We start from the raw sequence: 24,898 nt of genomic DNA, 5'->3' as shown, positions 1-24,898 counted from the left end.
TATTGTGTGTGTGTGTATGTCACTGTCTGTGACAGTGCCACTCTCTGTGTGTCACTGTCTCTGTGTGTGTGTATGTGTCACTGTGTGTGTGTCACTGTCACTGTAACTCTGTGTGTGTGTCACTGTCACTGTGTTTGTGTGTCACTGTGTGTGTGCGTGTCTGTGTGTGGCTGTATCCTCCCCTCCAAATTCCATCAACATGGCTGTGCGATGTCACGTAATGCCCATTGCCATAACAACGAGATGCTCCATGATGTCACGCGGCATCAAGTTGACATGACAACAGGACATATTATGGTGCCGAGGCATCACGTGATGCCACATTGTCATGGCAACATATCACCGCCTGACGTCAGTGTGTCGTTGTCATGGCAACGGGGTGCATCACGTGATGTAATTTGTTTTATAAATAATTTTTTTAATTTGTCCCGGTTTTTCATTTTGAAAATCTGGTCACCCTATGTGTATTGCAACATTATTGTTACAAATAGTACCCTTTACACAAGCCACTAGTCAATTGCCATGGCAACTTCCCAATACACATAGTTTGAGATTGGTTTAGCCCTTTCCCCCTGCCCTTCTCTGGTATTGTTATGCCCGATGGCTTGTTCCTGTCTGGAAAGGAAAGTGTGCTCTCTCTTTTCATCAGCAGACACAGTGAGTAAGACACATCTTCCACTGCTCCCTTAGAAAGGGAAACCTTTTTACCTTCCCCCCATAACAAAGCACCTTCATTCCATAACGGCTAATTCTCGTGGCAAGAAACATTTCCTATCATAATATTCATAAAAGTACTTTTATATTTCTGTTAACCCCACTAAATAAAGTTGAAGAAAATAGAAGGACTTTGTGTGCTTAAAAAGGGGATGATTAAGGCTGCGGGCATGGTCTGCGCTTCGGTGCTGACCCGTGCTCACGCTTGGCAGTGAGCCCCTGCAGCTGCAATGAGAGCAGCTTTAGCAGGGGCTTGCGCACGCTTCCGCAGGCGTGCAAAAGCGTAGCCGGCAATCAAATTTTAGTTTACGCGCGCAGGGCCGGTCACGTGAGCGCGAACCAGCACCGTGACGTCACTGGCCCACCCCCGACAAGCCCCCGGACGGCGCGCAAACTAAGGCCAGGGAATGCACCCGCTTTTCCTCAGCCTCCACGTGCCTCCACACGGCTGGAGTCACTATGGCCTCAGCCTTAGGCTGCGTCCCCGGTGGTGCTGAGCGTGCTGAGCGTGCTGAGCACACGGTGCTTTCCGCTTTTACTTACATAAAACTATATGTGGAAGTCCCCGCTCACGCAGTGCGGGCACGCATGCTCACCCAAGCTTGGCGCTTCAGTAAACAAAAAAAATGACTTTCAAGTGCGCTCATCTTGCCCGCAATACCCCCCGCCCGTGCTTGCGAAATAGGCAGGACACCCGGCACTTATGCTTAGAGAGTTGGTGACATCACCGCTCCCAAGCATGAGCATGGTCAGCGCCAGTGGGGCCGCAGCCTAAGGCCTGGGACATAGTTGTTTGCCAAGTGCGGAGGCGCGCTGAGGCTCAGGGAAAGCGGTGCCTGGATCCAGAGTAGTTACAATGATTCAACACTGACTGGCACCATCTCCTGACAATGCCCTGCAGTCAGCTTCAATGTATAAAGGTGTTCAGGTGAAAGTTGATATTGCTTATTAGGGAACACAATAGACCAGTCTCTTCATTCACTTACACTGTAAATTGCCCTGTCTTTAAATCCACTACTCCTTTTTTTTTTTTTAATTAGATCGACTATAGTTTTTGTAATTATTTCTTTGTATTTTAGAAAATAGGCTAAATGCAAAACTTAAGTCAGACCTGACCCAACTGAGCCTACAGTATTTGCTTTTTCCTCTAGTGTCTCTGTCTCCCTCCCTCGCCCCCCCTTCCTGCTGAATAAATATGCTGTGCCTTTTATTTGAGAGATAATCCCTCCTTCGGATATTATACAGTAGCACCACAGTTCTGTGTGCATGTGCATGTTTGACTTGTTAGCTGGGAGCCACGTTACCACGGACCTACAGAGATTGTTCAGATATTTGGCTTTGTAACCCTTTAAAGGTGAGTGCTTTTTATGCTTTTTTTGAGTTTACAAAATAGGTTACAAATAGGAAAATAACAAGTTCAATACTCTTGCTATGTCATCAGGGGGAAGCGTGGTGAACACGTGAAACGTGCGTCGGGAACGTAGGGCGTCACTCTTGTGACGTCACTCGAAGTGGCGACATCCTATCGTTTGGCTTACGAGAAAGCTTGTATTTTGTGGCAGCATATACATTTGTTTTGTACTAATACGCATCTATATTGGGGAGACATAGCAAGAGTATTGAACTTGTTATTTTCCTCACCATACTTTACGAAAGTGAATTGTGTTTTAAACCTTGTATTGTGGTAGCGTGGCGGCGAACGCAGTGTTTGTTTTCTGACTTTACCCTGTCATTCCCTATATATACAAGATACAAGAGATACTATTGAAGCAATCTCACAGGTTAAACATAACCTTTACTTTTCCTGCAATTTGTAACATCTCATACAGTTGCATACAGCTACTAGCTGGAATTAGAGACTTTAGTTGCTAATTTGATACGTGATACTTTAGAACCAGTTACAACTTATTAGCATACTTTGGGAATGTCGTTTTAGCCTCACACTCGAAGGCTCTCGGTAGTGGACTATACACAATAGATAGAGAGACTTTCTCTGGTTTATTCATTTGGCCATCGCTACCCCTTGGTTTTTGACACACCATATGCTCCAATAAGAGATCATTATTTTTAGGAATAGGTCATTTCAAATGTCCTTGCACCACACTAGCCGCAACTCTATTTGGATAAATTAATTGTTATTATATACCATACAAATGTTTTGGTACAATCAGACGATCGAAGCCATACAATATCATTAGGATTTGAATTGGATGTCATGATGAGTATATAGAGATACCTATCCACCAGACTCACTCTATTGTGCGACCATACACGCATCTGCCACATTAGCATGGGGATTTTTAATAATGTATATGTGTTTTTAACTATCTATGTAGAATTAATAAAATTTTATTATTTTTTATTTCCGCGGTGATTCTGGGATACTTACCAGTTATTTTGCAGAATTATACTGCAGGGCTAATTTTTGTCCAACTCCAGACCATATATAGGATTGAGTGCTCAATAGAGGGGGAAATCTTTCTGATCATCTTTTTGATCAACACTGTTAATATCATAACATTATCCTCCAGAGCACCTATCACTTTACTTCATTGTATTATTTATGGTGATGCGGTCTCACTCACTTATTTTCTGAGGTTTTTTTTAACCAATTTTTTTTCTTTTCAAATATACAGAAAACAGTACATTGAACATTTGAAACATCCAGAAAATATCTTATCCTTCAATGTACTTAAGGGGGGGGGGGGGTGGAGGTCATAACTTGGACTACATGGGGGGAAGGGGTACAGAGAAATGAAAAACATAAACTTTCAAAGAATAAGGTGGGGGGGGGGAGAAATACCCACATTTTTCATACATTGAAGCTCAACACTATGTGTCGAAAGTCGGATAACAGATACAGTATATACATATATGAACAGATGGCACTCACGTGTATAATTGTAATTGTTGGTGCTTGTCTCATAGTAAACAAATAGACAAAAATATCTTCACTGGGCAGACTTTGCAGCAGACTTTACAGAAAGAACGAGACAGCACACAAAGTAAGATGAACTCCAAGGTGTATTGCAGGTAAGTGGCACAAAAACCCAACGTTTCGGTCCTCAAAACAGGACCTTTCGCAAGGGAGTGCCCCATTTGTAGGACCGAAACATTGAGTTTTTGTGCCAATTACATGCAATACACCTTGGAGTTCATCTTACTTTGTGTGCTCTCTCGTTCTTTCTGGAAAGTATGCTGCAAAGTCTGCCCGGTGAGGATATAGGTTTACTGACTCTGCATCTTAACCCAGGCTGTGTTCAAAAGCGGTGCAATGCAGCATGCATAAGCTTATAGGGGACCATGTCATATGGTTTTGAAGCAAAAGGTGGCACTCTGTGCTCATTTGCATGTCACTTCCCAGAATCCCTTGCAGCAGTGAAAGCACTGTGCTGGGTGATAATGGTGAAAAGCAGGGTTGCAGACATGTCTAAGACTTGCGAATGAGCACACAGTAATATTTAAATTTGATATACTGTATATATGTGTGTATATATATACCCCCCTTGAGAAAGGTTCCACTCCGGAAACTAAATGTCGGCACCCCCCTTGAGAAAGGTTCCACTCCGCAACCGAAAAGTACGATTGGGCGGTGTAACAGGGGAGTTATCCCTGTTCAGGAAATGTGCCTCTAATCCAGCAGTGTGGTGGTTAACTGCTGGTAGTCAATTAACCAACACCACCTGCCTGATTAGGTTTCTTAGAAAAGCCTGTCTTTGAGACAGGAAGTTTGATTGTTCCTGAGTCTCACAAGTTGTGGGACAGATGTCTTGAAGCCTGCCAGAAGAAACAGCACGCTGCCTGCAAGACACAGGGGAAAGAACCTCTAAACCTTAATGCTGACATAACCTGAGGAAAAAGGCCGCAACCAGGATCAGAGAAGACTTTCCCTCCAACCACAAGAAAACAGATAAGACTTTCCTTTATAAGACTTTGTATCTGCACATAACAAGATATATGTTTGGGGCTGGGAGACATGCTAATCTAAAGGGAGTTTTGGACTGCATAGGTTTCACTACACATACTCCCAAGTGGAACAGAAGCGTTGTTTGACCCCTTTTTTTAAATATGTTTGGATGTTTTATCTTATGTTAAAGGAACAGACGCAATAAAATCCTTATTTAATTTCACCTTAACAAGTCTCCCTTGCATACCTCTGCGCATGTCCTCCTACAGGCGGCCTGTTCATTTTGTATTGATTCCACTTGTAACTTTAAATAAACACAGAGGTGCGTTCCCACAATAAAAAGTTTAATGGATCAAGAAAGCACAAAAATACAGGACACCTACGCGTTTCGGGCTTATGGCCCTTTATCAAGGTGACTAAAAATGCTTAATAGAGTGTATTTAAATACCTGATCCTGTATTTAAATACCTGTATTTAAATACACTCCATTTTTATTGTGAGGCACGGTACACCCCAGGAAAAGTGGATTTCAAGGCTCCTTAAACCATGTGAGTTACATTTCCAAGTGAGTCCTTTCCACTCTCCTTTTTCCTTAAAGTGGCTGCAAGGATTATTGTTATATACTCCAATGTTATCACCATGATGTTGTTCTGATGCTGGACACCGGCAGGTGTATATTGTCCTTACTTCAGTGCTTGTGGGACTTTATATTCCAGTTAAACTTCTACCAGGTGTATGGGAGTATTGTTATATCCTAGCCTTATTCATTGCTTTCTTTGGAGGGGTACTCCGCTTTAAATTTTAGCTATTATCACAATATCTGCTGCAAAATTTGTTTTTGAGCACCATGCAACCTTTTTAGATCATTTTGTATTGATGCCTAATAAGACTTTTTTGCCTATACTGATCTGAGTGCAGTCTTCCTTTACCGGACGTGAGAATGGTATTGTTGTTATATAGATAGATAGATAGATAGATAGATAGATAGATAGATAGATAGATAGATAGATAGATAGATATTCTGTTTACACACACAAAAATAAGAGCGCAAATAACCAATAGTATATAGAAAAATATAAACTATTTATTTAGACAATAAATGCCCCTGACTTGATAAACAATTTGAGATAGATAATAAAAACATATAAATGCAATAAAAAAACAATAATGATTAAAAAAACAAAAGGACCAATCACAAGATGATATTCAGTAGAGGAAAAACCTGTAAACCATACACACATTGATATACTGTACAAGGGGAATAGCTCATTGAGGGCAGAGTAATGTGTAATCACCAAATATAGTCCAGGGGCATAAACCTGGAAAAAGGGGTACTACCAGTGACATGGTTCTGGAGAGGTAGACTCAGATCCAGCAGTTACAGATTTGGCTGGTAAATGGAACAAGTCACTTGCTGACCCTGGTGGCGATGACACTATAGAAGCCTCTGACAGGGACCCTGAGGATCTCTTGAAGGACTGATAGGAGCCTCTACTTCCCTGCCTTTTAATACACCTGGAAAATGATTTGTTGTCATCTGAATCTGAACCATCACTTAATCACTTGTTAACATATATTTCTTCAGGGAATTTGGTCAGTACAAACCCTTGCACAGCAGGATCAATGGATTTCACACCCTGAGAACTGCACGTGGATGACGGGGCAGTGGTAGGGGCTGAGTGACTCTGGGCAAAATCCTTTATGTCCAGTACTGGGGCAATAGCAGAAGTTGTACTTAAAGCTAGGGCCAGGGACTGGGACTCAAATACCTCTTTGTTAAGGGATACAGTCCTGGGCTTCACCTCTCTTTCAACTGGGAGGGATGCCTCGGCTGCTGCCAAGCGATATCCTCTACCAAGTCCAGCAGGGGGAGTTATCAAGGCAGAAACACTCTTCGTTCCTTTCGCACAGGGATTCTCTTTACTGCTGCTGTCGACATCTGGTGGGGCCAGGTCTACACACACCGCTTCAGGCTCCAGCGGTAGTGTGACCAGCTCCGCGGGCGCCATCTTGGTGACGTCAATCCCGGCCGTCATTCTCGCGAGACTTCCGGTGTTACCACTGCCCGGCGCCATTGATGATATCACTTCCTGTGAGACTGGAAGCTCGTCACGAGATGGTGCACCGGATGAGGCCGCAACCGGTGCTACCAGCGAGTAGGCCACAAGGCCTCTGCTGCAACAGAGGAACTGGACTGCTCACTCAAGGTAAGGGATGTCCAGCGTTGTCTCCGCTGGCGGTCGATGGACTCCTCAACGTCATCTGAAGCTGTGGAGCTCTCCAATGGCTCCGGAACCATTGGCTTCGGCTCCGGAACCACGCTCCCTTCTCTACTCCAGGACCATTGGCTTACGTACCCAACCCTTCTACGTCGGATTTTGTTCCCCGGATCAGCTACGCTACTTCCACACTCCGGCCGCGCCCCCGTTTACTGTTAGGTGTGTGGTATTTGTCCTTTCCACCTCAGTCCCGGGGTCTCGTCTGGTTTGTGGGCAGGCCGAGCGTTACAGAAATGGAGCCAAGAAACTGGGTGATAATAATTAAGACGGTAGAGGGGCTTTAGGAGGGCGGTAGATGTCAGCAACCACGATGGGCTTAGAAAAGGGGAGGCAGATTTTGCCAACTAGGATTTCAAAAGACTCCATAGCTGACCATATTAAGACTCAGTTCCCATCTGGTCATCGTTTCTTTCAGGATAATGACCCAAAACATATTTCCTCGGTTGCCCATATTCACGCACGCAGAATTAACTGGGTGATGACTCCCCCTGGAGTAAGTGCTGCATTGTCACTGATTCTTTTTGATTTCTACTGTATGGATATTTGCTCTTACCAGCCACCAGTATCCGACCAATTGCCTGGGAAAATACTGGGACAATCTCACAGTAAATGCTGCACATTTCAGTGAGATTTCTACAGCCAGACTAATGGCCCATCAGATTAACAAAGCTGGGGTCCCTGTAGTCCCATTCAGTTTGAATGGGACCTTCAGGGCCTCCACTGTGTTAATCCGATGGGCCATTAGCCTGGCTGTAGAAATCTCACAGAAATGTTGCAGTTTACTGGGAGATTGCGGCAGATTTTCCCATGCAAGTAGTCGGATACTGGTGGCTACATATGTACATCCCCTTTTTTGTCCCTGATGTTGCAGATCACCCGATTTATACCTCATAGAACTGGTGTGGCATGAGATGAAACATCACCTGAGGAAAGTCGGCAAACCTGCCAACAAGAAATAACTAGTAAAGATAATACAATCTTTCTGGGCAAATACTCTTAATGTACAAAAATGCAACAACTATATAAATAACATTGCCAGTGTTTTGCCCATTGTGTTACAGTGAAATGGACATGCTACTGGTGTATAGTAAGAATGTATCCATCAGATTATTTTAAAAATAGGCCTTATACTGAATATATGTAATTATTGTTGCTTGCACTGGTGAAAAATGAGAGATACTGTACTGTAGCCTGGAAGGTGTCAAAATAATCATAAAAGAGTTAAATGCTTCCAAAGCAAGGACAGTATCATGGTGACCTTACTGTTGAGGTACTGTAATGTGGTGTTGATATTCAGTCATATTATTAAATAAAACTCGTGTTAAATTCTATCCTACTGTATTTTGGTTAACTTTTCATTTATTTGGTGTCTCTTTGGGGGGCTATTACTGTATGGCAATGGGGGCTGAGGGATAGCAGTTAATAGTGCGAATGGGTGCGAAGTGTGATCCAAACCATACATTACGTTCACAGAATGTAGTACAGTGTATGTATGTATGTATATATATATATATATATATTGAAAAAAGGCAAAATAAGGTGCGCAAAACTAATTATCAACAATAGTAAAAATGGTGTCAAATGAGTGCTGCCGTAATGTAATGGATGTACACAACACCAATAATATACAAAAAGACAAAATACAAAAGGCGCAAATCAGAGACAACAGGTGGTTAAATATCTAACACCTGTGGGATAAATATGTAGAATATCCTTATAAGAATCCAGGACGAGATATAAATCTATAAAAGAGAAAAATGCCAATATGGTGAAGTACGTTTTATCATATAAATAAAGCACAAGAAAAGTGGCTACTTACAATGTAGCTGAAATAAACAGGCGTGTAAGGATACAATCCTTTCTGTGACTGCACCAGAGAGGCTGGTGATGGCAGGAACTCCTCACAGGTTACACCCTGTGTTCCCAATCACTGAAGTTCCCTTGGTTGAAAGTGAACTACACAGTCCCAATAGCCTTGAATAAGGCTTTGCAGCACAGGCAGGAGAATAAAATGTCCTTACTTCAGACAGGCAGGGAGATCTGTTCAGAGACCCTCACCCTACCGGTTTCGTCTGTGAAAGACTTCATCTGGGGTACATATATATTTGTATAAACATACATAAGAGATGGAGCACAGACAATGCAATAAACAAACATCTAAAGTATATGTGTACACACAGACATCAGCACTGGAAAAAAAAAATACGCAAAGAATTGCCCCAAATGAAATCCGAACCATTATAATTAAACAAATCAAATGCGGATCAACCGCGGGTGCTGGGTGGCGCAAATTATTGCGCGTGGAATTCAGAAGATGCAACCGCTACGCCCCCGAGAAGTTTTAAAATAAAGGCTGGCGCAGCAGTATATATATATGTATGTATGTATGTATGTATGTATGTATGTACAGTAGAGGCAACGTTTATTCTAATATTTGCCGTAAACTAGCCGGGTTACATTCTGGGTATGTGCTGGGTATGTGCTGGGTATGTTCTGGGCTAGTTTGAGGCACGTTTAAGGCATTTCTGCATTGACTAACGACCCATAGGATTAACACAGCAGGGATCCCTGGCATTCCAATTCAGTTTGAATGGGACTGCCAGGGACCCCCGCTGTTAATCTGATAGGCCATTAATCAATGCAGAAATGCTGGGGCTAGTTTAAGGAAAGTTTAAGGCATGTATTCAGAATGTACCTGGGTGTTTCCTTGGTTTTTTGGGGAATTGCCACTGGTTTTTGTTCGAATAAGAGTTGCCTCTACTGTATTGTGACAGAAACCAGGGGATGGTAATAAATTCCATATATAGGGCTCCCAGGATACTGAACAGTTTCTATCCTGTTTAGGCTGGAAAGTGCAGCCTCAGAATGCATGCACTCCATCCCACAGTTTGGCAAGTGCTGGAACTGAGGGATGAGGGATCAAGGCCAGAGTTTGTCTGCTGCCTGATTTCTGTCACCTGTCCTGCTAGTTAGAAATCAGGTATTTAAGGCTGATTTCCTGGTTCCTCTTCCCTCTCCTCAAGAGCCTGGAGGCAGAAAAGCTCTGGAAGCAGAGAGGGGAAACGCCTCTCCCCAAACAGGTTAAATCATTCTGTTCCTTTTTTCTAAAACTGCAAAGTTCCTTATTTTTGTTGTTGGAAGTGGTTAAGCCGTTCCAACCCCAGTCAGGGAAAACCTTAGTTAAGTTATTGCTCAGGTGAGCAGGGTTTTGTTTGCTTATGTATTATTTTGTATTCCGTGTGGCAGTCACAGTGCCTGGGACTGAATAAACCAGGCAGTAGCCTGTTTAAAGGAACAGCACGTTACGCCTCATCCTTTAACCTACCATAAAAAAACGTGTTCTAACAGTCCTGGACAGACGGCGGAGCCCCGGAGTAAGCCGTTTGTCACATATGGTGGAGAATGCGGGCAGAACACTAAAAGGTCTGCGGGTAAAAGAACTTTAAAAAAAAAAAAAAAAAATGGAAGACGTGGTGAGTGCGCTTGTACGCAATGTCGCTGCCCAGAAAGAGACGAATGAAACCCAGCAACAGGCAAATGCAAACCAGCAACAGACTAATGCAGCCCTGCAAGAGGCGAATACAACCCAGCAACAGCTGTTAATAGCTCAGCAAGAGATTAATGCAAGTCAGCAAGAGACAAACCGCTTGCTGAGAGAGGAGCAGCAACGGTTCGCCCAGGGCTTACAGCGGGAACTCGAGGTCCTGAGAGAGGCTATCATTAAGACTCCACTGGCAGAGGCAGGCCAAGTCCCGAAAATGACCAGGACAAGCCACTACCTTCAGAAGATGGGGCCCTTGGATTATGTTGAAACCTATCATCTCACTTTTTAACGCACGGCCCAGAGAGAGGGTTGGCCAGAAGCTGAGTGGGCCAGTCTAATCGCACCCTTCTTAAGCGGCGAACCCCAGAAGGCTTACTTTGATCTAGAGCCAGCCGAAGCTAACGTCTATACAAAATTGAACTTCGAAATCTTCGCAACCGCCTCGGCGTAACCACAGCCGTTTGTGCCTAAAGGTTCCACTCATGGTCCTTCACGTTGGATAAAGCCACCTGATCGCAGATGTATGACCTCATCCACCTCACTCGGAAGTGGCTACAACCCGAGATCAACTCAGCAAGCCACATCGTGGAACGATTTGTCATGGACCAGTTCTTGAGGAAACTTCCCTCTGCCCTACGCCGTTGGGTCAGTCAGAGTGACCCCCACAATGCAGAGGAGCTGTGGCCCTCATAGAAAGGTACAATGCAGCAGAAGAGCACCTGCAACCCCCAGTCATGGAGCATCCCCACTACCCAAGGTTCCAGGACTCTTCCAGAGACAGTTAAAAGGTACCAGGGGTAAAGGGGGCTGAAGAGCGATGACCGCCTTCACACAGCACCAGCAACAGTGGCTTGCATACTAAGGGCAACAGCCAACATGGAGTGCCGAAAAAGGGCTCTAAGTGGGACACAGACTATGTACCTACATGTGTAAATTGTTATGAGAGGGGCCACACCGCGAAAGTTTGCCCACTAAATACTGAACCAATGCAACAGCATTGAACCTTATTCGTTGTGGTCTCAATGTATGGGCCCTAGCCCAGAGGACCCCTTGAATAACCATCTCTGGGCATTTGTAAATGGTAAGAGGGTTCGGGCACTACTTGACTCTGGGAGTATGGTTACACTAGTGTCCGAATACCTGTTGCCTATTGGAACAAAAGAGTTATGTAAACTCCTAAAAATCAAGCATCTCAGAACCTCAGTCTATCATCCACAAACAGATGGTTTAGTGGAATGATTCAATAAAACCTTAAAAAGCATGTTACGCTGGGCGGTCGATAAGGATGGGAAAAACTGGGATTGTTTGTTACCATAACTGTTATTTGCCATTAGGGAGGTTCCCCAATCATCCACAGGCTTCTCCCCATTTGAACTATTGTATGGCCGACACCCAAGGGGCTTACTGGATATAGCCAAAGAAACTTGGGAACACGAGGTTACCCCATACAGAAGTGTAATAGAGCATGTTGCCCAGATGCAGGACCACATAGCTACCTATGGTGAGGGAACACATGGAAAAAGTTCAAGAGGCACAGAGGAATACATATAATAAGGGTGCTAGGGTCAGAATTTTTTTTACAGGCGATAGGGTGCTAGTTCTGGTTCCCACCGTAGAGAGTAAATTCCTTGCTAAGTGGCATGGGCCATGTGAGGTCTTGGAAAGAGTGGGAGAGGTAAATTACAAGGTGAGACAGCCAGGTAGGAGGAAACCTGAGCAAATTTACCATGTAAACCTACTTAAGCCCTGGAAAGATAGAGAGGTCTTGTTAACCCTAGTACTCCCAGGTCCGTCAGAGAATCGAGAAACTGACCCAGAGGTTAGCATAGCTCGAGAGGTCCAGAATTTAGTGTGAAGAAACAAAGAAGTTTTCTCTACACAGCCAGGTAGAACTAGCGTAATTGAAAATGACCTAGTCTCTGAACCGGGGGTCTGAGTTAACCTTAAACTGTACCGAATCCCAGAGGCCAAAAGAGAGGCTATAAGTTTAGAGGTTAAAAAAATTAAAACTAAGCGTAATTGAGGAATCCCAAAGTGGGTGGAACAGCAATATAGTTTTAGTCCCAAAGCCAGACGGTACAACAAGGTTTTGCAATGACTACCGTAAACTAAACGCTGTGTCAAAATGTGATACTTATCCTATGCCCAGGGTTGATGAACTGGTAGAGAGACTGGGCAAAGCCCGATATCTCACGACCCTAGACCTAACAAAAGGGTACTGGCAGGTTCCCCTCACAGAAAGGGCAAAAGAAAAGACAGCCTTCTCAACCCCAGATGGCCTCTTTCAGTATAGGGTGTTGCCTTTAGGCTTACATGGAGCTCCCGCCACATTCCAAAGAATGATGGATAAAATTTTAAAACCACATGCTCGATATGCCGCCGGCTACCAGGATGATGTGGTATTCCATAGTGAAGATTGGCAATCCCACCTGCCAAAGGTCCAAGCTGTGCTTGACGCAGTTCGGTCTGCTGGACTAACTGCTAACCCTGCTAAATGCACTATTGGTCTGGAGGAGGCCAAGTATCTGGGGTATTCTATTGGCAGAGGTTTACTCAAACCCCAAACACTCAAAGTAGAGGCGATACAAAATTGGCCAAGGCCAGTTACAAAAAAACAAGTAAGGATCTTTTGGGATTAATTGGCTACTATAGAAGGTTTATTCCCAATTTTGCAACTAAGGCAACCCCACTAACCGACCTCACAAAAGCAAGAGGGCCACTAATGGTAAAGTGGTCACCCGAAACCGAACAGGCCTTTAGAAGCCTGAAAGAAGCTCTCTGTGCCCAACCAGTGTTGGTTACACCTGACTTCTCTAAAGAGTTTTTAGTCCAAACCGACGCATCTGAGGTAGGGCTGGGGGTTGTACTCTCCCAGGAGTCTCAAGGTGAGGAGCACCCCATCCTTTATTTAAGTTGGAAACTAAATCCCCAGGAGAAAAATTACTCCATAGTCGAGAAAGAGTGTCTCGCAATAAAGTGGGCTATAGAGACGCTCAAATACTACCTGTTGGGGAGAAATTCCGGTTGGTCACAGATCATGCACCCCTCACCTGGATGTGTCAAAACAGAGAGAAGAATGCTACAGTGACCAGGTGGTTCCTAAGCCTACAACCCTTTAAATTTTCTGTGGAACACAGGTCAGGGCACAAACATGGCAATGCTGACGGCTTGTCAAGGATGCACTCCCTAATAACCATGGTCGCTCATCCTTTGAGGTCTGAGCTGGGGGGGGGGGAGGATATGTGACAGAAACCAGGGGATGGTAATAAATTCCATATATAGGGCTCCCAGGATACTGAACAGTTTCTATCCTGTTTAGACTGGAAAGTGCAACCTCAGAATGCATGCACTCCATCCCACAGTTTGGCAAGTGCTGGAACTGAGGATGAGGGATCAAGACCAAAGTTTGTCTGCTGCCTGATTTCTGTCACCTGTCCTGCTAGTTAGAAATCAGGTATTTAAGGCTGATTTCCTGTTTCTTCTTCCCTCTCCCCAAGAGCCTGGAGGCAGGAAGGCTGCTGGAAGCAGAGAGGATAAATGACTCTCCCCAAACAGGTTAAATCATTCTGTTCCTTTTTTTCTAAAATTGCAAAGTTCCTTATTTTTGTTGTTGGAAGTGGATAAGTCGCTCCAACCCCAGTCAGGGAAAACCTTAGTTAAGTTATTGCTCAGGTGAGCAGGGTTTTGTTTGCTTATGTATTATTTTGTATTCCATGTGGCAATCTGAGTGCCTGGGACTGAATAAACCAGGCAGTAGCCTGTTTAAAGGAACAGCACGTTATGCCTCGTCCTTTAACCTACCCTAAAAGACCGTGTTCTAACAGTCCCGGACAGGCGGCGGAGCCCCGGAGTAAGCCGTTTGTCATAATATATATATATATATATATTACAAAAAAAACACAAAAGGTGCAAATCAGAGACACAGGTGCATGGATATACAATACCTGAATGATAAATACGTGAACAAGTCCTATATTCGCATTCCACAAAGCCTTATTTAAAGGCTATTGGGACTGTTATATCAATCTCAGAATTAAGCCCTGTGGCTAATCTCACCGAGTGAACGGAGCCAGCGGTGTCCCCATTTAGGGGAGTGACGTCACCATCAGAGGACCCGCGCAACTGCTGATTACAGCTGAGCAGTGACGCTTCCGCGTCCAAGCACACAGACGGAGTGAGCGGTTCCTGAGATTATCAGCTCCTTTGATGCAGCGATCTGAAAGCATTTTAATGATATGCCTGTTATTTCTGCTACATTGTAAGTAGCCTCTGTTGCTTGCGCAATAATTTTATTCATAAACGTACTTAACCATATTGGTATCTTTTTCATCTATAGGTACATCTCGTTTTGGAATTCAATGTAGGACTTGTTCACGTATTTATCCTTCAGGTATTGTATATCCATGCACCTGTGTCTCTGATTTGCGCCTTTTGTGTTTTTTTTGTACTTTGTATTTCCTTTGGGGTAGTGTACACCCATTACATTGTGGCAGCAAACATAGACATCATTGCAACACTATTTTAAATCAGTTTGGCGCACCTTATACTTTTTTCTTTTTATATATATACACACACGTGTATATAAATAAACATGTGGTATTCTATAATTCAGTCCTACAGTACTGTTGTGAGAAATAAAACTTGTGTAAAATTCTCTCCTAATTTGTTTCACTTCGCATTTTAATTATTATCTTGTTTTGGAGGCTAATCCTGTCTGGGTGATGGGGGTCGGTTGGGGGATTGTAGTTAATATTGGGAAATATGCTGTGTTAACTTTATATTCTGTTCTCTAAGATACGGGGAGGGAGTCTGGCAGAACTGGCTGCCACTAGGGGTCCGGGATTTGTGGATGTGATTTAATAGTGTATACAGTATGCAGAATCTGCAGAGGTTACAGTTCTGTAGGCATCATGGAAGGAGACACTGCGGAGTCAAAGCACAACTTCATCCATTAACGTAACATCAAAAAAAGATGGCACACAGGCAATGCAATAAACAAACATCTAAAGTATATGTGAACACACAGACCAGTACTGAATATATATCTTTATACGTATGTACTGTATACACACAGATTGCAGTAAGTTTTCATATAATAAAAAATAAGTTTTGTTTTTTGAAGTGTTCACTGGTTTCATTGTTTTAAGATGTTTTTACTCTCTAGCAGTAAATGTAATACACTTATAGTAGTACTGTACATAAAGTACTAAGGTTTTCTAGCCCTTGTCAGCATGTAACATGCAGTACACATTCAGCATAGCCCTCGTCAGCATGTACCAAACAGTACATGGAGTGTCACTCAACCTAGCCCTTGTCAGCATGTAACATGCAGTACACATTCAGCATAGCCCTCGTCAGCATGTACCAAGCAGTACATGGAGTGTCACTCAACCTAGCCCTTGTCAGCATGTAACATACAGCACACATTCAGCCTAGCCCTTGTCCTCATGTAACATGCAGTACAGTGAAAAAACTAAAAAAGGATGTGTGCTGCGCTATGCTAATAAAATATAACAAATGATCTAAACACAAACTAATTGCTATAGTGTGTGTCATATGGCTGCCTAATCAGTGATTTTGACCACCCTGGTCAAAAAGTTAACATTGTGAAAAAACAGTGTTGAATGGCGCATTTAACTTGAAATCAGATAAATGCTACACTAAATATTGTGTGTATACAGTATAAACAATACCAAAAAGGATATCACTGTGAATACAATGTATAAATGACTGTCCAGCTTAATCCACAGCTGCTTGGCTGGTTGAACTCAGCATATGTAACGAGGAAAGAAATAACATAGTATAATAACGTTTTGGTAAGAGCAGATTATACCAAATGGTACAAGAATAATGAATTCCTCAGAGGTAGGTAAAAGATGCAGGAATGAAGGTAAAAAAAGATACATTTAATATTCTTTAAAACCATGTATAATTGACACAATAAGGTCCACTCCTCACGCCAGCGAAAATTGAAATCCTACTTACAAGAGAACACTAGGAAATGTGCATTAGATATTGTCTTTCTTGGGGTAGCTGCTTCTCCTTCTCTGCAAATCCTTGGTAGTTCCATCAGCGCTTATTCCAGACCAGCTGGCAATCACCGTTGGCTCCTTGGATGCCGCGACATCAACTCAGCTGTTCACCCCTCCTACCGACATCCAGCTCACTGCCAAGCTGCCTGCCTGGGAGTCCGCACAACATTAGCAAACACGGCGAGTTGGTATCCCTCTGGTTTGTTTATAATCCACGGTATATTCCACGGTCACGTGATCGGGACATCTCAAAGCAGAGGGATACTGGCACCCCGTAACAGGGCCTGTATCTTGGAAGCAGGGGGTCCTCGGACCTGAAACCAATGCGGTTCTGCTCCGGAGACCCCCTGCTCATCTACACTAGTATCAAAACACACATATCAATAAACAATTATTAATTACCGTAGCGGCTAGCCTCTAAGGTAATAAAGCTGCTATAATGTCTTTTTTTAATAGTGTGCAGGAGCAGGGGTCTCTTGAGCTGAACCGCATTGATTTCAGCCTCAGGGACCCCTGCTTCCTGTGTTACAGGCCCAGATATGGGGTGCTGGTATCTCCTCCATTGTTTACATGTCACGTGGACGCAATAAAAATGGCGGTGACACTGGCATCTGATGTCCCTTACTGGGTCCTGTACCTCAAGAAGCAGGGGGTCCCTGAGTCAGAAATCAAAGCGGTTCAGCTCAGGAGACCCCCTGCTCCCGCACACTATTTAAAAAAAAGACATTAAAGAAGCTTCATTACCTTAGCGGCTATTCGGTTAAAGGGATAAAGGTTTAAGGCACAATAGCATGTTTATTGGGGACAATTGCCCCCAATAAACATTGCAATACACAACACACCCACCCCCTGTGCCCCCAACAACCCCTATACCCCCCTAACATACATAACATATTTTCATTTTTTTTGTTGCACAGGAATTATACTATAGGCCGGCGGTGGTCCCTGCAGGTGTCCGGGGATCCCCGCTTGCCTGCAGTACCAATCCTGTGCCCATAATTTTTTTTTTAATATATACATACATTCTTTCAAATAAATACACCCCCCTAACACATACACTACAGTAATGGGCAAAATTACTATTATCCACATATGGATAATAGTGCATTTGCCCATTTAAAATACAATAAGCAGCATAAATAAAGTAAATACATCTTGCACTCACGCCTGCCAGGCTGCCACAATGAAGTCCGTCCTCATCCTCATCCCGTAGATGCCCTCGGTGCTACAAACAATACGGAAGAATAAAAAGACAATCTAAGGTCCCCTAACCCCTTAATCACCATAGCGGTTAGTAACCACTAGAGTAATTAAGGGGTTAACACACCCTCCCCCACTACCCACCTGGGAGGCCTAACCATCCTCCCCCCATTACCCACCCAGGAGGCCTAACCACCCACCCTTGGGACAATACCCCCTTTACCCACCCCCGCTACCCACAACAAAAACAATACACACAACAGCCCCACTCCCCACCTCCTAGGTCCCACAATAAACATTACTATATTTAATAAACAAAACATAACCCACCCATTAAAACATGATTTATTATTTTGCATACAGGATTAATACCCCAGGCCGACAGAGGTCCCAGGTGGACCCAACAGGTGTCCGCAGGCCCCACAGTGCACCCAGGGGGATGCCCACGAGTATCTGGGGGCCTCCGGGCTGTCCCTGCTAGGCACCGTGGGACTCCAGGTGGTCCCCATGGGCCCCGATGGGGTGCACGGGTGGTCCCACGGGTGTTTGGGGGTCCCCGGATTGTCTCCACATTTGTCTGGGGCCCTCGGTAGGTTCCCATGGGGGTCTGGGGACCATCGGGTGGTTTCCATGGGGATCTGGGGCCCTCAGGTGGTCCCTGCGGGTCAACAGGCCCCCACAGCGGTGTGCCCCCCCGATTCTTCACCACAGGTGTCCCCCGTGGGTCCATATATGGTACCGTGGGCATCCGGGGGTCCTCGGGTGGTACCCGTTGATGTCCGGGGGTCCTCAGGTGGTCTCCATGGGCAGCCCTGCGGTACAAATTGTGTATTTAAAAAAATAAACATGTCATACATTTACATAAATACCTCCCTTAAACACATACAGTACAGTAATGGGCAAAATAACTATTATTCAGATATGGATAATAGATTATTTGTCCATTTTTAAACACATTAGCCAACTTAAATAAAGTAAATAAACCCGTTCTACTTACCCCTGGTATTATGATAGGCGTCCTCGTCAGGATCCTGCAAGGTCCCTGTCCTCCGTTGCCAGAAAAATACATTGTAAAATACATTCTAATGTCCTTTAGCCCATTAACCACCTTAGTGGTTACTAACCGTAAAAGTAATTATGGGGTTAACCCACCCTGCCCCGCTACCTACCCAGGAGGTCTAACCACCCTTGCCAGGCAACTACCCACACCCTTCACCCATTGATTTGTAAGTGGCTTCATTGAACCAATATTCAAAGAAATGGATAAGGATTAAAAAACATGCCAAAATAAAAAACATAACATAGCAACATCAAATACAGCACATCTCAAAATAAAACACAGCACATCGCTAAATAAAACACATAGCAAAATCAAATACAGCACATCTCAAAATCAAATACAACACATTGCCAATTAAATATGTAATAAATGCCAATCAAACAATTGAATGGCACAGTGGGTACATGATGCAAATAATCTGTGCATCATTTAACACTATGCCATTCAATATTCAAACTAAAAGAAACAATTACAAACAAGATCCAATGCCATCCAAAACTTAAGAAAATAAAAACAAATCAAGAATGAAACAAATAAATTAAAATCAATTAATCCAATCCAAAATAAATGACAAAAATTACAATTAAACACCAAAGCCAAACCATTATGAAATAAATGAAAGCTCAAAGTAACCACCATCAGACAAAACCTAACTAACAAAAGAAGCCACTATTAAAAAGCAAGCACCCCCTTAATATAAACTATTTAAAACACCACTAAAAATACATCTTACTAAATAAAAATAAAAATTACATTGCACAAACATTTCAAAACAAACAAGCAAAATACATCAAAACAAGAATTTGCAAAAACAACCATTGATTGTCCCTGTATGTATGAATATCCATAGAGACATATATAAATACAGGGGCAATAAATGGGCATCAAAAATAATTCAATGACATTAAAAATAAAAATCCAAAACAACCATTGATTGTCCCTGTAAGTATTTATATCCATAGGTACATACATAAATACAGGGGCAATCAAAGGCATCAAAAATAATTCAATCACAAAAAAACTGTAAAAGTAAAATAACATACATTTAATTGTTTTACTTACCTTTAGATGACGTCACCCTCGGAATCCCGGGGACACCGCATGCTCATGAACTAATCCACGACCAGGAACCAGCTAAAAAAAAATCCCAAGTGTTTATCTTATTTCTTTTTCTTCTTCTTTACATTTGTAATCCAATTCGTCAGTCTTCTGGGGGCTTCTGAGTCTTCATCTGACTCTTCTTTTTCATCTGTATCTTCTTCCGGCACGCCCTTGTCCTCTTCTTGGAGGAGGAGGTCCGTCCTCCTCGGCTTCTTGCTCTAAAATGAGGTGACATAGGCTTTTATAGGCCTATGACGTCACATTTTCATCAAATGGTTCCCACGGCCCTTATTGGCAAGTGAAAACCATGTGATTTTCCAATTTTTTAATGACGTCATTTAAAGGGAATGATGCCAGCGAATCAGAATGGCTGTGCTTCATTTCCCTTTAAGGTGACGTCATAAAAAGAAAGTTGGCTGCCATCACATGGTAATTGAGCTTATTAGATCATGGGAACTATATCCCCAATCTGATTGGCTGTAGTAGACCATGTGACTCTCTGTGGATAATGTCACATCCTTTCTCCCAAAAACTCTGTTTTTATTGTGGGTAGCGGGGGTGGGTGAAGGGGGTATTGTCCCCAATGGTGGGTGTATAGGCCTTGCGGGTGGGTAGCTGGAGGGGTTAACCCCTTCGTTACCTTAGCGGTATTAACCACTAAGGCAATGAAGGGGTTAAGTCCACCCACAACCGCCCCCCCCCGCAAGGCCTAAATACCCACCAAGGGCCAAATAACCCCTTCAAACACCCCCGCTACCCACAATAAGCCTGGCACGGGTGGTTAACCTCTTCATTGCCTTAGCGGTTAGCCGCTAAGGTAATGAAGTTGCCTGTAAATGCATTTTTCAGGCATCGGATTCACAGGGTCTCCGATGCTGATATTAATGGGTATCAGCTCTGGAGACCCCGGCATCAATCAAAGGCAGGAAAATGGCCTGATTTTTTCTAAGTGCCGTCTCGCCGCTCATCCGCCGCTACTCCCCACCTTCTTGCCAACTTTTTGTGGCGGGACAATTTGGAGAGGAACTCGGCATTCTAGAGCGGCGTAGGAAACAGAAATAAACTGCCTGGCGCTTCCTTAATACAGTACCACAGCACCACCCAGTGGTTAAAAAATATAACAAGCAAATGCAAGAAAGGGAAAATATGCAATATAAATACGGTAACAACAATAAAATATATATAATCAAAGGACCACTCAACCTTAAGAGGAAAAAGCCACAATCTCTAGAGAACAGAAAACGTAAGGCATGAGGGAGTGTGTCCTAGATTTGACCAATGGTGTTCTGCAGCAGCCTCAGATGATGAACTGCCTGGTAGCCAAGCTAGAGCTGGTGGGGAAGAAAAACGGGAATGTGTCATTTATTAAAGGTGTTTTATTTTACTACACCATCAGCCCCTTCTTTGTCTCCTTCCCCCCCCCTTCCCGTTTTTCTTCCCCACCAGCTCTAGCTTGGCTACCAGGCAGTTCATCATCTGAAGCTGCTGCAGAACACCATTGTCAAATCTAGGACACACTCCCTCATCCCTTACGTTTTCTATTCTAGAGCGGCGATCAGCTTCAAGAAGCTGGTCGGGGGACTTATGGAATACAGCGAGTTGGAAAAGCTGGCGATGAGCGCCAAAAAGTGGCTTATCGCCGCGCAACTGCCGGAAAATTTTTTTCGCCAAACAAAACCGTCGAGTTTTGCTCTTATCGCCAGGTTCTCGGGGCTTACTGAATCGCAGTAGGCTTTTTTTGCAAGACGCGGGCGATAAGTGGCTTATCTGCGTTTACTGCATGAGGCCCTCTGTCTCAAAAGGAAGAACATGTTGTGCTGTTGCAGATCTATGATGTTTATGTTTGATCATGTGCACTTCTGAGCAAAGTAAGTTATAACTTGTTTTTCCCAGTCTGGGTAATAAATGAATCTGTATTTGAAGTTATGTGGTGTGTGGACCCCTCACTGACCTTACCTAGTGTAGGATCCATCATCAGCGTCCCTCCCGACGTGCTCCCAGCTTATCCAGACCCGCGATTGGGTGTCCTGCCTCTAAAAGAAAAGGGAATAGTTGCGCTAACCGTATTAGGTAAATGGTGAAATTCAGTCCCACACAAAATGGAGTCCTGCTGCCAGAGTTTCTTAGAGGTGATTCACCAGCCTCTATAGGTAACAGTCACAAAAGGAAAGGGATCCTCTGGCGCGTAGTTCCACATGTGAACAGGCAGGAAGTGCCCCCCTCCCCCCGTAGTTATCACTGGGGTTTTATCGATGCCCAGAAATATGTGAGGAGACTGACTCTGAAAAGATACTTTGCAAAAATTAAGCAGGATCAAAGAGAAACAGTCACGGAAAATACAGGCCACTGCACTGAGGAGTTAGAGCTTCATCCAGCTTGGAGGCAGCACTGCGACTGACGCGCATGCGCATGCGCGAGAGGTAGAGGCGGGAGCTGCGGCAGGGAGAATAGCAAACGGGAGGAACCTGGTCTGTGCACGAGCACTAGGAGACCCCCTTGCTGCTAATATATCCCTGCAAAACCATCTTACCAGCTGGAGCGGAACTCACACCGACAGCCGGAGACTCTGGAGGAGGGTCTGTGGAGTCTGGATGCACTTCTTCTCATTGCCATAACTTTTTGGCCGTTTCGGAGTTTCCAATCTCTTTTAAATTTATTTGTTAATAAAACAGTGTTATACTATATTTTTCTTCTCTTCCCTACTGTAATTCAAGGTATCACAAGAAGTCTCCCTTATCCTTATTGGAGAACTATTGTCTAATGTAAGTGTGTTTCTACTGAAAACCTACTTATATGGTTCATTGTTTTAACTACTCAATTGTGGTCCCTCTTTTCTGTTTATTATTGCATGTGTCCTGCCTCTGCTGCAATCTGCAGCACATCTCGCAGACCAGTCATTACCAGCATACCTTCAAAGGGCGCACGCGGACCTTACTCGGCACTAAATTCCGTTCCCGCTGGTGCTGTCTCCAGGCTTCACTCGTGCGGTGACATCAACGTCGCGCAGCACGCACCCGCTATGCACGGCACCCATGCAAGTGCGTATTCTCCTCCATTCCACTGTGTAGTAGCATTCACCTGTCTTGTCTCCATCAGCCAACCACAGCCATGCATACTAGGGAGTATGCTTCCTCCTCATTGGTGTGAGCATAACTTTGTTTATTTGCGCTGTGTTAACTGCAGTCCTGCCTCCTGTCTGAGACTTGCCTGTCTTGTCCTGGGTTGCCTACCTTGCTTGTTCTTTGGATTCCGCACTTCACTTCTCCTGACCCGGCTTACTAATGACGATCCGTACCTCTCCGCTCCTGAACCCGGCTTACCCACGACGATCCGCATCTCTCCAATCCCGACCTTGGCTAAAGTACCTGCAACGATCCGTTCCTCTCCAATCCAGACCTCGGCAAGTAACACTGACCATCCTAACCTCTCCTAACCCATCTCGGCTACCTCGACCTATCAACACTCCAGGCGCGCTCTCGTGGCTGTGGGTTGGCGTTTATCAAATCGCCACCTCGGCCTCGCGGTCACGACTTGTTTGTGGTAAGCGCATAGTTACACCTGGAAGGCCAATCCGTCACTGCTATTTAGTGCTACTGTAGCTTCCATCCGATATAAATAACACACATTGCTACACTAGTCCTAACTGCAGGAACCCTGCTTTTACTGTTTTCACACTTTAGCCGGACAATTCTCAACTATTTGATTGCACAGCACTGGAGGAAACAAATAATTAAAACTTTATGAAATAACATACAGACGTCGTAGCTCTGCACTTGCTGTGATAATTCAGAAAGACAGAAAGATGTACAACCAGTGAGATAAATATAATTGTAATTAATAATTCTTAAACACTTTGCCGTTATGTACAGGCATACCCCGCATTAACGTACGCAATGGGACCGGAGCATGTATGTAAAGCGAAAATGTACTTAAAGTGAAGCACTGCCTTTTTTCCACTTATCAATGATTGTACTGTACTGTAATCATCACATACGTGCATAATGTATGTAAATAACGCATTTGTAACAGGCTCTATAGTCTCCCTGCTTGCGCACAGCTTCGGTACAGGTAGGGAGCCAGTATTGCTGTTCAGGACATTCTGACAGGCGCATGCGCGAGCTGCCGTTTGCCTATTGGGCGATATGTACTTACTCGCGAGTGTACTTAAAGTGAGTGTACTTAAAGTGGGGTATGCCTGTATCTGTATTACAAAGTTATATTGTAGATGAGGTTGAATAAAGACATGTGTCCATCAAGTTCAACCTATGATAAATTTAGACGACAGATACTTTATCCTATATCTATACTTACAGTGACATATCATCCAATGATATCTCATAAGAGGAAAAATTAATTCCAACCTGACTCCAAGAATTGGCAATTAGATTACTCCCTGGATCAACTGCCTTCCCATGTTTACTTATGTGGTATATCCATGTATACCTTTCCTTTCTAAAAAGATGTCCAACCTTTCTTTGAACAAATCTATTGTATCTGCCATCACAGTCTCCATGGGTAATGAATTCCACATTTTAGCTGCCCTTACTATAAAGAACCCTTTCCTTTGTAGCTTGTGAAATCTCCTTTTCTCCAAATTTAAAGGATTAACATGAGTCCTTTGTACTGCCCTTGGGATGAATAGTTATTTTGAAAACTCCTTGTACTGTCCCCGAATATATTTGAATATAGTTATCATATCCCCCCTTAGATGCATCATTTCTAATTTAAATAAATCTAATTTAGCTAGCCTCTCCTAATAAGTTAGATTGCCCATCCCCTTTATTAATTTGGTGGCTCTTCTCTGCAGTCTCTAGTTCCATAATGTAGTAGTGCTCTAACTCTCCTTCGTGGAATGTAGTAGTGCTCTAACTCTCCTTCGTGGAATGTAGTAGTGCTCTAACTCTCCTTCGTGGAAACCTGTCTAGTTCCATAATGTCTTTTCTAAGGAGTGGTGCCCAAAATTGTACACCATGTTCAATGCTCTCCATGTTCTTACTAATGCTTTATAAAGGGGCATAATGATGTTTACTTTCCTTCCATCCATTGCCCGTTTAATGCAAG

At 43.7% G+C, this 24,898-nt stretch overlaps 1 protein-coding gene across 5 annotated transcripts in view; it reads left to right on the top strand.

Annotated features, from left to right (window-relative positions):
• LOC142489892 (retinol dehydrogenase 7-like) overlaps positions 1-24,898 on the top strand; it is a 276,687-nt gene that overhangs the window by 204,931 nt on the left and 46,858 nt on the right. For 2 of the 5 annotated variants that reach the window (XR_012799960.1, XM_075591457.1), the window contains exon 1: positions 1,945-2,068. The exons of the other annotated variants lie outside the window; for them this stretch is intronic. The gene's annotated coding sequence lies outside the window, so the exon portion shown is untranslated. Of the gene's footprint in view, positions 1-1,944; positions 2,069-24,898 lie in introns of those variants that run through there. 5 annotated transcript variants of the gene reach the window in all.

This window comes from Ascaphus truei, chromosome 3, assembly GCF_040206685.1.
Source record: "Ascaphus truei isolate aAscTru1 chromosome 3, aAscTru1.hap1, whole genome shotgun sequence".
Classification (NCBI taxonomy): Eukaryota; Metazoa; Chordata; class Amphibia; order Anura; family Ascaphidae; genus Ascaphus; species Ascaphus truei.
The sequence above is the reverse complement of the archived record's forward strand: the minus strand, read 5'-3'. Positions and strand labels throughout refer to the sequence as shown.